Below are 14,022 nucleotides of genomic sequence, written 5' to 3' on the forward strand. Positions count from 1 at the left end.
GCAGAGGCATATAGAGGGGCGGGGCCGAAGGGGCACAGGTTTCAGCTGAAAGCTGATTGGTCCCTGGAGTGCCCCCTCCCATGTTACTCACGAATCAAAACATATAATTGGATAATCATTAGGATGACCCCTCTGTATGAATTATAGCCCCTTTTACACGCCCTGCCCCCCCCACCCCACTACCGTAATAAATCCTGGAATTGCAGCTGTCATACAGTAGTGTAGGGTTATGCTACATATTGCTATGACAACACCGTGGAAACACATCATAAATGACAACACTGTCGAGGGCAAACAGGAACGAGGAGAGCAAAATATAGCCAGGTTACTGGGAATCGGGGCGCGTTCTTGTCAGTTACTACTGCAACACGTATGTCAGATTTGCTCTGGGAGGGAGTGGGGAGCACGTGGCGTACGGACGAAGGGAAGGAATCGGACTGTGAGCGGAGATGGACTTGACGACACAGTAGGGGTGACAGTGAAGCAAAAGGCGGCCATTTTGACAGGCGTAAACAAAACTGGAAGTCAGGTCTTGGAAGCGGCTGCAGTGGGGCTCAGGACTCTGGCCTGGAGGGAGACGTGAGAGTTAAAAAGTGTGGGGCTGAGAGTTAAGAGGAAGTCAAAGTCTGGGGGTGGGGGGGGGGGTTGGATGTGGCGCATGAGCAGAGTGCCTGGGACCGTTTGGGTCCGATTGCACATGAAGACGCAGGTGTACACACACCAGATGGATTAGTCACCCCCCCTCCCCCCCCCCACACACACACACAATGTTCTTACACATAAAACTTGCTTCTTGTTGTATTGCAATGATCTCTAAGATACGTGGACTGAAAATGGATGGATGGATGGTGAATGGATACAATAATGGCTGATCCGTGGATTAATTTTGCTCTATTTATGTTTTTGGATTTTAGTACTATTAAGATTTTTTTGCTTCATTTCCAGAAAGGCAATCTAGTCACCTTTCCCATTTCCAGCTTAGTCCTTGAGTATATGCAATATATTTTGAGCTTTTTTCCTCTTTTTATATCACCCCATACCTATATTGATAACTCGAATTATTTATAAATATTTTGTTGGCATAATTTAATACCTTGAATGGCATGTATAAATCTTGGTATCAGGAGGGTAATAGAATCAGGGGGAAAGCTGATGCTTAAACTCCAAACTTTAGTACTTTCATAGATGTCAACCCACATATTTTCATCTCAACGGGGTTGCCACTGAAAGCTGTGCTCTAGAGAGCGGACGCTTTAACGTTTTTCAACTTACAGAAGTATCCATTTTATTTCATAAACACTCTGAATCTGAGCCCGATCAAAAATAAGCTTCGGGTTTTACTTTTGTTTTAACTGGGAAATAGCTCTTAACCGCTATATCAGAATATCAATTAGTAGCAAACCGCTAAAAAGACTTTATGAACTGCAGCTGTACATCATGGCCAAGCAGTCGAAAACGCGGAAGAGTTTAGCGGAGGCGCACATTGATTTTTATGTTATGATATGAAATATGTTCCCTGCAATGCGCGAGCCCGCGGCGTCGCGCCCCCGACGCGCGCTAATTGCCGCGGATACGATCCGTGAGCATCTGCGCTGATGAAAAGGTCGCGCCACCGGCAGTCTTCTCTTTTTCCACAAGATCCTATTATCACTTTTATTATTACTATTTTGAATATCAAACGCCTGAGCTGACCGTGACTCATTTATACATTATCGCCAAGATGTGTCGTGTTACCTTTAAGATTAATTGGACTGAAGGAAAAAAAAAACAGCATCTGGAAAATCAATTTCATTGTACCCCTTTGTGATTTGTGAACGTTTTCCTTTTCCCAAAAGCCTAATCCGCGTTATTCTGGGTAGTACAAATAGGTACAGGTGTGATGGCATCGTGTGGCATTGGTTTGGCTTTCTGGTTGTGGGCATGCTTCGAACCTCCATGGTGAATCACCGCTTCTCAGATGGAAACCTCTGACAGGAGCGGCTCATTATTAACTGGACTGGAGGATATCAGGTTCAGTCTGGCACATTGGTAGCACCAGCAGAAAGGTGATAATTATGTGACTGTGTGCAGGTCCTTCCCAGGGCTAAAAGTGAGGCCCTCTGGCAGTCTTGTGGCAATTTTTTTTTGTGTTCCTCCAAAGTGGTTGTGAACAGTGCTATTTAAATTCATATTAAATGAAAGCTGGTTTAATAGATATGATTCAGGTTTAAGTAGAAATAGCTACAGAAATACAATAGTTGGTTGATCTGAAATACAAAATAGTAAATGTTTAAAATTTCATTACACTGTACTTCTAAGCATTTTCCATTGCTTGCTTATTCAGTGTTTTCCTGTTTAGTTTGTTTATTGAGCTTTCAGGTGTATGACTATTAACCTGGTTAGTTGATGCTGACTAACCCCTAGTTGCCTACATCACTAACCCAGCTTTCCAAAAAATGTCAGATTCACGGGTCCTTGTGTCATCAGGATGCTTCAATGATGCATTAAATCCAGTTAGATTTTGCAGTTTCTTTTTCGACCTAGTTTGCCAGTGCTACAAGTTTTTGTTAAGAACTGTGAATACAACCAAAAAGAAGAAGAAGAGTGATGAAAGGAAAAGCTCACCCTCTATTGTCAAGCTAGAGAAAGAGACAAAAAGAGTTACAGTTCATCAATGTCGTTGGCGAAAGCACATTCACCGATGAACACCCAACGGCACCATCGGCAATAACAGCAGCAGCAGAACTCACCACCATGCCTGGCACGGGGGGGCCATGTAAGAGGGGTTATTGCCAGTTTATTGTTTACTCATTTTCATAAACAATTTACTCATTCAGAGCACCATGGGGTAACACGGTTGGTAGAAAGCCAATCTCTACCAGTCATTCAGCTATCAAAACCATTTTTGATTCATGCATCCTAATGTTTTTAAGTCTAAATTAGGACACTTCGGAGATACATAAATCAGGTTTTTTCAATTTCTTTTCATCTATCTTGCCAGTAGCACAGGCAATAATCTTTGCTTGTACTGGTCTTCCATCAGGGTGTAAAAATAAACACAAATGGTAAGGCACACAAGTTATAACTCATTCTAACTTTTTTTTTTTTTTAATTAGTCCTTCATTCCAATTACTTGTCTCAGGTGAGTGGGCGAGTTTAAGTGACTGTGGGGGGTTGGAGGCTCAGATGGGGGGGCTACTTATCAACTGTGGGGGGGGGGACTTTTTTTGATTAGCAGTTCTACTTGGCAGACAATTAGTTTATCTTGCCTGATGACTGATTTTGTAGTCAAGTCAAGTCAAGTAGTCAAGTCAAGTAGTCAAGTCAAGTAGTCAAGTCAAGTAGTCAAGTGAAGTAGGTTTTATTGTCATTTCAACCATACACACAGTATATAGTGAAATGAGATAACGGTCCTCCAGGACCATGGTGCAACGCAGAGCAGGACAAAACAGAATTGGTAAACGTGTGCCAGTCATCTTTTGGTGGAGAACACGCAAGAATGCACATAATTGGAAAGACTAGGTGATGCAAGCTTCACTGGGTAATTTTAAAACATGGCATAGTCCATAATTATCCAATTGACTCTTCAATAGGTGATAAGTAATACACTGAAGTCTATTAGCTTAGTGAGGCAGAAAATGTTTTGCTAAAGATGGCGCTGTTTTGCACAATACTTTGTTAGACATTGTTAGAATTGCTACACATTTGTGGTTTCACATGGCAGTGGTGGCAGTGGTAATGCAGTGGCATTAAAAAGATGTTTGTGATATGTGAAAGGAATTTTTTTTTATTTTACTTTTTTTGGTCAAGCACTACTTCACCTGCTGTCTTAAAGAAACTGAGGTGTCCTGAGGTGGACTGGCATCCCATCGAGGGGGGGGGGGTGTACACCACACTCTGTGCTGCCTAGGATAGACTTCAGGTCCCCTGTGACCCTGAGCAAGTGGTTAGAAGATGGATGCATATTTATATATACAGACGGCAGAATAAAAAATGTGGTTATGATGATCAAGAGTATTTTGGGAAAAGAGTGATTGTCAAGCAAACTAAACATCGATCCATCTTCCATAACTGCTAATCTGGTGGAAATTGGTAGTCCAGAAATTATGCCATGAAGCACTGGGAACATAAGTCTTTCATGGGGCAAAGACTATTGGTAATTTACGGAGATCAACACACTATGGAGAAAACATGAACAAGAGGGTAAAATATGCACTCCACACATAGAGACTGAAATCTCTCTCCCAAACCTGGAGCCACTGTAACCCCCCCAAAGATGCTTGAAAATGATTATGAGTATGTTGGGGTAGACAGGTATGATTTCCCTGACAATTGTCATTAATTTTCGGAGTTATTTAGACAGACTGCATACAGTATGTTTCATCACGCTTTAGCATTTTTGCGGTGGATGGGGGGGGAGACAGGTCACATGTCTGTGGTGGAGGCTCCGCCCACACAGAGCCGACCTCACGTGACCTCACACCACAGCAGAGTCTCTCTTAGCTTCTCCAACTCGCTGTTTCTTTATGAGGCCAGAAAGCAAAACACTCTGGCCATTAACAGTCTGTGAACTGTAGACTCTGAAGGATGATGTTTTAGAAAAGTGCCCCCCCCCCCCCCCACACACACACACACACCTTTCTCAGCAAGGTCCACCTCTCTCCAGTAAAGCAAGACATCAAAAGAAGAATCTAATTCAAGAACCGTTTACTTAAAACGTTCACCGCCCAGCTCCCGTATGCCCTGAGGATGCAAATACAGTCGCTCTGCCCCGAATAGTAGCTTTAGTGTCTCGGTCTTCATTGTCACCTTCACTGTTCTCTGATGCACTGTATTCAAAAGTCAGCCAGACAATCTTTCTCCCAAAAGATTTCCTTCCCAGTGCATGAAAATCGGTGACCAGAGGGTCCAGTCTAGACTGAATCCATGACTGTATATTTCTGAAATTTAAGCAATGATTTATTCATGTGGGGAATGATATATTAATAGATGCCTCATCAGTTCATGAGGTAGAGTCGTTACCTCTGGATCTTAGGGTTCGGGCCCTGCCCCCCCCAGTGGAGATTTTACAAGGGTGCGTCCTGTTCGCGTGAGTCTTCTCTCACATGTTTCTTGGCTCTTGGGTTGGATCAGGACCGGCCAGAGGCATAAGCTATCTGAGAGGCTGCTTAGAAGCTGGCAGCCACCAGGGGGCACCCCACCCATCTGATCAGTCTGTCAGAATGTGAAGGGAAACGACACATTTTTCGACAACTAGGTTAATCAAATTTTGCTTAGGGCCCCAAAGAAGGATGGGCCGGCCCTAGCTGGGATCTCAAGATTGGGCTCACGGTCTAGGATTCTGTGTCGCATTGTAGATTTGGTCCTCAAGCGTTTGGTCCTCATTTCCATGCAGTTACCCAATGTTGGACTGGGCTGCTGAACACGTCCAGGCTGCAGCACCCCTCAGCTGCCGTTCTGGCGTTAAATCCTCCAGGCGGGGGGGATGCAGGCCCCTGACCCGTGACTATGAGGTAAAATCTGCTCCTTGCCGGGTCAACTGGGAGACATAATCGCAGTGACAGCTCCTGCCGCCCTCTCCTGCTGCTACCGCTGTGACCATCAGGTGGCTCAGTTGGCCAGGCGGACCGGGTTCGAGCCCCACCCCTCTCTCTGACCAACTAAAAAGGGAAGGGAGGAGCGTCGACAAGACATTGGTGGAGAACACCTCTCCAGAAGCGATTTTTTTTTTCTGGCCAGGAGCAGCATTAATAAATAATGTGCATGGAAAAATGCAGTGGGGGGTGGAAAGAAATACCAGGGGAGTGACAGCCTCACCGCTGGCGTGAGTAACAGTGCAGCGCGCGATTATTCAGCTGCCTTGTGAAATGCCACCATCCGGATGAGCCGCTGGTTCAGAAAGGGCCTGAAAGACCAGCTCGCTTCTGTGACAAAAAAGGACGTCCGATTCGGACCTGTCAGGAAGAACAGCAAGCCGACGCCTTTTTAAAATAAGTCGAGCCGCAGTCGTATCCCTTTAATGACGAGTGGGCGGCATCCTTCCCCTTTACGACTCTGATGTGCGGCTCCTGGATTCCCACCTGCTTTGAAAAGCATCCACCACCCCAGACCGTTGTAGCGCAAATTTCCAAAACTCGGTCCACACAATACATTTTTAAAACTTCTGTTTTTAAGACTTATTGAGTCTTGGAAACTTAACGAGAGATCTACACTGGATCACTCATGAGGACTGAGTGAGTTCTGCTTCCCGATACTGTAACATATGATGAGGAATGAGGAAGCCTGACTTAAGGCCTTTGGAGGTCTTGCCTGAAAAACGAGAAAACGTGGACTGAGTGAGTTTTAGCTCTTCCATTACAACTCAGCATCTTTTACACAGACCGACTGGAGGGAACTGCAGGGTTTCCCCATGGCGTCAGTAAACAGCAGCATGCTTGGTTTCCGGAAAGCTTTGATAGATGGGGCTCGGTCTGTGCCCTCCCCCTCCATTCCCACTAAAAGCACCCTGCCAGTCACCGTGTTCACGTGCAAATGTGCTGTTTGAAGTCAGTGGCCCCTGCGAGCAGCTTGCTGGGCGGGGGTGGCGTTCGAGTGGCGCGTGGGGGGGGGGGAGGGGGCACTGTCCTTATGGCCAAGGAAAACGGGGGGGCAGATCAAAACGGAGGCCTGTAACGCATGCCTGGCATCTCCATATCAAGGGCCTCTCCACTTTGATTCCCACCCCCCAGCTTAAAATGTATAAATAACCAGCATATGACCAACTGTCACCCCCCCCCCCCCACCACCCCGCTTTGTTATGCTGACATTGCAGGGAATTAAATTATCATGCTGCCCCCAAGCAGTGAGCTTCTGTTTGCAGGTGGGGGCTCTCACGTGGTTAAGCCTTTCACATCAAAATAAAACATTTTGGCAACGTAGGATGGGGGGGGGGGGGATGTCCCAGGATGCGGTGAAGTCACACGACAATCGCAGGGATTGTTTTGGTCACCAGAACATGCCCAGACCCTGATGCCCAAACCCAAACTGTTATTTCACCTATTTCCAATGCACTTTAATTCCCTTACAATAAAATTCCAGTTCCTTCCTCCTGTCCCCATGCAGGGTTGCCAGCTCTCAGGTATCTGGCATGACACTCACGTTTTCAGACTCTCACGCTTACAGCAAATCTATATTATTCCAGTATAAACCTAAAATTAACTACATCAAAAGTGTTGGGATTCTTTGCGAACGCTGCCGACAATTTTCAAGGTCATTAAACTATAACATCCATGTACACGTGTTTGCAGGTTTTGCCTCGAAATGAAAATCTCATGCCAGCCAGCTGACCAAGGCTGGAAACCCTGCACTTTGTCTCACAGAAACTTTTCAACATTTATTCTTGTGTCATTAAAAATAGTAACGCGTTAAATAAAATGTAGTCTAATATGAAGAAGAAACAGCAAAAGTGGTGAAATTAGGATCGAATCGGCGTGAGATCCTTAACCATTCACAGTAAAAAAACCATTTTATAAGCAGTCACTCGAAATATGATCCAAGATGCTGGGTCATTTACTTTGGGGGGGGGGGGGGGGCTAACAGGAAATTAAATGCTCTACCCTTAAATGAGCAAGCAGGCCATGACGTCCCCCAGGGTTTCCGGAGAGTTCCATCCGCTGGAGAATTTCATCATGCAGAGAGCAAGGTGCTGTTATTTTATCGGCTCCTTTCCCCCACAGAGGAAATGAGGCTCAGTGGCTGGGCGCTCGGCCTACGGGTCACGTGACCTCGGAGGTGTCACCTTCTCTGCTCTGACAGACACTTGCCATCTTTAATTCTCTGCCTCGCCCGAAACGCGGCCATATCACCGAGGTGAGTGTGATGCGGGGAAGTGCGGCGGGTGTGATACAGAAAGCTGTGGTTGTGATACAGGGAGGTGCGGCATGTGTGATACAGGGAGCTGTGGGTGTGATACAGGGAGGTGCGGTGGGTGTAATACAGGGAGCTGTGGGTGTGATACAGGGAGGTGTGGGTGTGATATAGGGAGGTGCGGCGTGTGTAATACAGGGAGCTGTGGGTGTGATACAGGGAGGTGTGGCGTGTGTGATACAGGGAGCTGTGGGTGTGATACAGGGAGGTGCGGTGGGTGTGATACAGGGAGGTGCGGCATGTGTGATACAGAAAGCTGTGGGTGTGATACAGGGAGGTGCGGTGGGTGTGATACAGGGAGGTGCGGCATGTGTGATACAGGAAGCTGTGGGTGTGATACAGGGAGGTGCGGTGGGTGTGATACAGGGAGGTGCGGCATGTGTGATACAGGGAGCTGTGGGTGTGATACAGGGAGGTGCGGTGGGTGTGATACAGGGAGGTGCGGCATGTGTGATACAGAAAGCTGTGGGTGTGATACAGGGAGGTGCGGTGGGTGTGATACAGGGAGGTGCGGTGGGTGTGATACAGGGAGGTGCGGCATGTGTGATACAGGGAGCTGTGGGTGTGATACAGGGAGGTGCGGTGGGTGTGATACAGGGAGGTGCGGTGGGTGTGATACAGGGAGGTGCGGCATGTGTGATACAGGGAGCTGTGGGTGTGATACAGGGCGGTGCAGTGGGTGTGATACAGGGAGGTGCGGTGGGTGTGTTACAGGAAGCTGTGGGTGTGATACAGGGAGGTGCGGTGGGTGTGATACAGGGAGGTGCGGCATGTGTGATACAGGGAGCTGTGGGTGTGATACAGGGAGGTGCAGTGGGTGTGATACAGGGAGGTGCGGTGGATGTGATACAGGGAGGTGTGGGTGTGATACATGGAGGTGCGGTGGGTGTGTTACAGGAAGCTGTGGGTGTGATACAGGGAGGTGTGGGTGTGATACATGGAGGTGCGGCGGGTGTGTTACAGGAAGCTGTGGGTGTGATACAGGGAGGTGCGGTGGGTGTGATACAGGGAGGTGCGGTGGGTGTGATACAGGGAGGTGCGGTGGGTGTGATACAGGGAGGTGCGGTGGGTGTGATACAGGGAGGTGCGGTGGGTGTGTTACAGGAAGCTGTGGGTGTGATACAGGGAGGTGCGGTGGGTGTGATACAGGGAGGTGCGGCATGTGTGATACAGGGAGCTGTGGGTGTGATACAGGGCGGTGCAGTGGGTGTGATACAGGGAGGTGCGGTGGATGTGATACAGGGAGGTGTGGGTGTGATACATGGAGGTGCGGCGAGTGTGTTACAGGAAGTTGTGGGTGTGATACATGGAGGTGCGGTGGGTGTGTTACAGGAAGCTGTGGGTGTGATACAGGGAGGTGCGGTGGATGTGATACAGGGAGGTGTGGGTGTGATACAGGGAGGTGCGGCGGATGTGATACAGGGAGGTGCGGTGGGAGACTGCTTGTGGTGGATGCCATCTTGCTGGCGGTTTCTTGTTTTGCTCTCTGTGTAAAACTTCACCATCTTGCTCTCCTCACAATGTGGGGAGCGTCTCCCGCATGTGATGTTTTCTGCTCAGCAGAAATACAGAATTTAAATTGCTGGATGTGGATAGGAGGTGAAGGTCCGGCTCAAAGAACTGTTATTAGCATGTAGTAAAATGCTGCTGTACCAGTCAAGCTGAGCTCCACCCTCAAGCGGCCTGGAGTTCGATCCCAGCTGCTGGCTTTCTGGATGAGAAGGACCAGGAGAACCAAAAATAGTTAACAAAGTTAATTAACATGGGCTTTCCTTTATCTACGTTTTCCTTCATCAACTCAAAGCAATTTGGTGGTGGCTTAACGGTTAGAGAAGCTCATTCATGAGCGAAAGGTTGCTGGTTTGAATCCCAATAAGGCACGCACACACACACACACACACACGTTATTCCCTGGGTACTAAATAATAGCTGCTCACTGCTATGTCACCTATGGGTTAAATACAGTGGACTCATCTTGTTGTTGTGCTGTGACAACTAATCACGTTCAGTTTGTTAACATCTCAGGGAATCCAGAGTACACCCCAAAAGAAGAGACAAGCAAACTAAGAAATACGAAATAATCTACTCATTCATTGCCTTATCTTCATTCAAAACCATAATGCTTACTCAGGAAGAAAATTAGATTCGGAATTTTGAAACGTATTGCCGATTCCTAAGCAAAAATGAGCAGCTCCATATGCCGGCTGTTAAACTGCTCCTGTCTCAAATGAAAGAAACTCAGTCATGTAAATTAGATCTCAGTTAATTTCTCATCAACCAATCAGGTAGCAGCAGATGGCTGCCAGAATTAACTGTGAAAAAAAATCCTGGCTGTCCGTCACAGTACAGAAGCATTGTTCAGTCACCTGCGAGGAGCAACGACCAATGATTCTCTCCTGTCCCTTCCCACGTCACTTGGCTTTGCTTCCTGTCCAGAAGAAGCCTGACGCCATGGCCAGATACACTCCTCATCCTGTGGCCTTCAAGTAACCAAAGAGTTAAACCTTCGCTCTTGACCAAGATGGCTCCAGAAAAGGTCGGCTTAAGCTAATAGCAAAATGATTAAAGGGCTGGGGAAAGCAGTCATTTCTTGATTTACTGGAAATATATAAAGCTTTAGAATATCATGTCTGACATGAGGCACTGGTATCAGTAATAAAATCTGAGGAATCAAGGGGGTAATTAATGCATATTTAATTAGAACATTTGCATTAGCCAGCCAATGAAAATGGTAACTTCTGAAAAGGTTCAACACAAATTAAAGCCTAAGTTTTTGCTAGATAATAAGCAGTTATTACTGGGAAATTTAATTTTATAATCACGTCTCATGCAAGCAACCTACATAACAAGGACAATATTTTATTATACGATTTTAATAATTCAGTATTATGTCCAGAAACAGGAATCCTACACCTATACATTTATGCAGATATTATACAGCAGTTACGGTAAAATGTGTATTAGGACTCCATTAATTTACCAGTCTTGTTGAATCGAAAAAGATGTCATTATTTTGTACTTTTTCTTATAACTTTAAGGATAATTATTCTCTATCATATTAAAACCAACAAAAACTAAATTTCATGGCCTTTTGTAGAAGGTGTGAAAGGGAGAAAGCAAGACCCTTGATATTAAGACAAAAAGATTTTTTTGTGACAGGCAAATCTCTTGACTGCTCACCTCAGGTGGAAGACTCCGGAAGAATCTAATTTCCAGCTGTCACCCCGCTGAGCGTCTGTGGGGCAGGTGGGGTGCGCGTCAGATGAGATGAAGAGACCCCGTGCTGTGACGGGCACCTTTCTGAGCGACCGCGCCCTCCCGGGGAGAGAGGGTATGCACACTTACGCTCCATGTTGACGTGGAAAAGCCGTACTTGCTTTGGGAAGACTGTGGGAATTCCGTGCATCTGGGACAGATCCGTCTTTTAAAGCATCACAACAATGTAGGGCTCCCGTGAACCCCAATGAACATGTTTGTAATGCTGCCCAGCAACGGACCGAAATCCCAAACGAGGAGTCACTCACCAGTGAATTATGGGATAGTCCCCAGGCTCACCGTGACTGTGCTGGATTAGCGGTCATGGAAGGTGGATGAACGTAGGCCTATTTTTGTGGTGCTATGATGATTTTAGAAAGACGTCTTTTGTTTGGGAAAAGCACTGCTGTGTGTGGAGACCACATTCACTTATTCACCATGACCACCAGCCTGTACAATGGAGGTTACATTAACATCGGACATCTTCTGCTCTTCCCCGTCTTTTCTGTGAGATGGTACATTCCCAAAAAATAATTTTCTTAAGTTTCCCAGCACCAGCCGGGGTCACATCACATCATTGTTCTACCCCTTTTTCAAACCATCGTACGGTCAACCGAAGGGCATATTTAAGAAGCGCATGACAGCACGACTCCTATAACATGGTACTGTACCCCGATGCAGGTGCAGTCTCTCGAAATTCTAAAGACCGCTTTGTGTCAGTGGGAAGGAATCGAGACTCAGAACAATCACTATGCAAATTTTCTATGGTAATCTTTTATTAGGAGACAGAAAATCATTAAGCCACTTTCATCTGTCTATCACGGCGGCAGCAGAAACAAGACTCCGCTTCGGCTCTGACTGAAACGTAGCCGGCGGTTCCCTTATCTTCCGCACGTTCTTGCTCCAGGATTAACGTTCCTTTAGCATTCAGAGTGTCTGTCCTTTTAATTACACAAAGGGGGGGGGGGGGGGATTTTTCATATCGCCTGCGTCTTGAGTGTTAAGGAAACGTGGCAGAAAAGGAGGGAGCAAAAACGTTTTTTTTTTTCTTTTTTGCTCATAACAGCAAAATTTTTATGGCTGAAGTACAGGCGTTAATTGGTAGTCGTGGCTTAGGTAGATGCATTAACCAAAAGTGTGGCTGTTACTTCTCTGTTATGTCCGCCCGTTGGGGGTGGGCCCTGAACTGTCTTTGTATTAGCATAGTGTAATTGCAGTTCAGTTTTATCACAGTGGTGTGCATTAAATGCTCTTATGACTTGCTTCAAATGCACTTTTGAAAAACTTTTAAATTCTAATTCTAAGTCCATCGACTTCAATAACCATTTATCTGGCTCTGTGGTCCGGTGATCCCAGAGCAGAGGGCAGAGGACACCCCAGATGGGACGTCCCCACCAGGGTAACAAAATATTGCACCCCGATGGGCAATATGGGGACACTGACTCAGGGGTGTGGCTAAAGATTTTGGGCTCCATGTAAGCTCATCACATTGGGTCCCCCAGCCCAGACTGATCCAATTATGCTCCAAATATTTTAGGGCCCCTGTCACTCAGGGGCCCTTGGAACCATCCTGACTACCCCCCTCCCTTCTGGCTCCCCTGCACTGATTCCCCTAACTGCATAACTTGAATGACCAGGAAACTCAAGCCAACCTGGGGAGAATGTCAGTAACACATACAGAGAGTCAGTAGTGGGACTCAAACCCATAACCTATCCATGGACAAGCCCTGATTTTAATCCTGACAATTTACAATTACATCGACCAATTTACAATTACATCGACTCACCAGTTAATAAATGTGTGTCATGTTACCACTGTCAAACCCTGGCAAAATTTACCGTGGTGGACCCCCCCCCCCCCCCTCCGCATGGCAGAGCCGACTTTAAATCACAGTCGAACCCTGCCAGTAGGTGACACTGGTGACAGCCTAAGGTGGCATCTTCAGAGGGGGCACCAACTTTGGAAACCACCGACACCAGCCTCCTAGGCAAGACAAAGTTTGCGGGGGGGAGTGGGGGGGGGGGGGGGGCAAGGGTCCGGGGGTGAAGGTTGCCTAGGGATCCATAAGGCTTCGGTCTGCACTGCACGGGACCACATTTAAGTTCAGTCATGTTTAAAGCCAAAAATGAATTTTATGATCTTTGAAGGGCTTTCACTGGTCAGCTCAAGTGGCGCCAGTGAAGACCGCAAGACCCAAGCCCAGGCTGAGGCATATCGCGGGACGAAATGAATCACCAGCATGGGGGCCATCCTGTCACTCACCACCACCACCGCCTGCTTAAGAGAAGATTCATTTCCCGTCTGAAGGCTCTGCTTATGTCATTCTGGTCAGGATGGAAGATTCCGGAAGGCGGCGGGGAGGTGGAAGGGAGCTGTCCGCTAAACATGATGAATGACACCAGCTCTGGTGAGGTCACTGGAGGGGGGGATGAATTACCAGGCCCTCACGGTTCAGACAGGTAGAAACAGAGTGACCTCCTCTCCGGCTGAAGGAGAAACAGGATGAGGTGATGGGGGAAGACATGCACGACAGCCGTGGGGAAATTTCCTCACAGGCTAATGCACTTATTTTACTACAGAAAGATTGCAAATACTGTTTGTACACAAACAATATAAATAAAAACAAACATGCCAAAGTGACTGAATAAAAATTCATTTATAAACATTTGTTTTCATAAACTGCTTGTGAGTAAAAATAAAAATAGTTATAAAACCCATCCATCATATCCAGTATAGAGTTATGATGCAGGAGATCGTCTCACAAGCTCATCACAGAACACACAATCACACCATAAGCAATTTGGAGTCGCCGGTTTATCTAACCACGTGTTTTGACGATGCAACCATGCGCACACACAGAGCCTGCGGTTGGATTTACATTC

Source organism: Brienomyrus brachyistius, chromosome 10 (genome assembly GCF_023856365.1).
Source record: "Brienomyrus brachyistius isolate T26 chromosome 10, BBRACH_0.4, whole genome shotgun sequence".
Lineage (NCBI taxonomy): Eukaryota > Metazoa > Chordata > Actinopteri > Osteoglossiformes > Mormyridae > Brienomyrus > Brienomyrus brachyistius.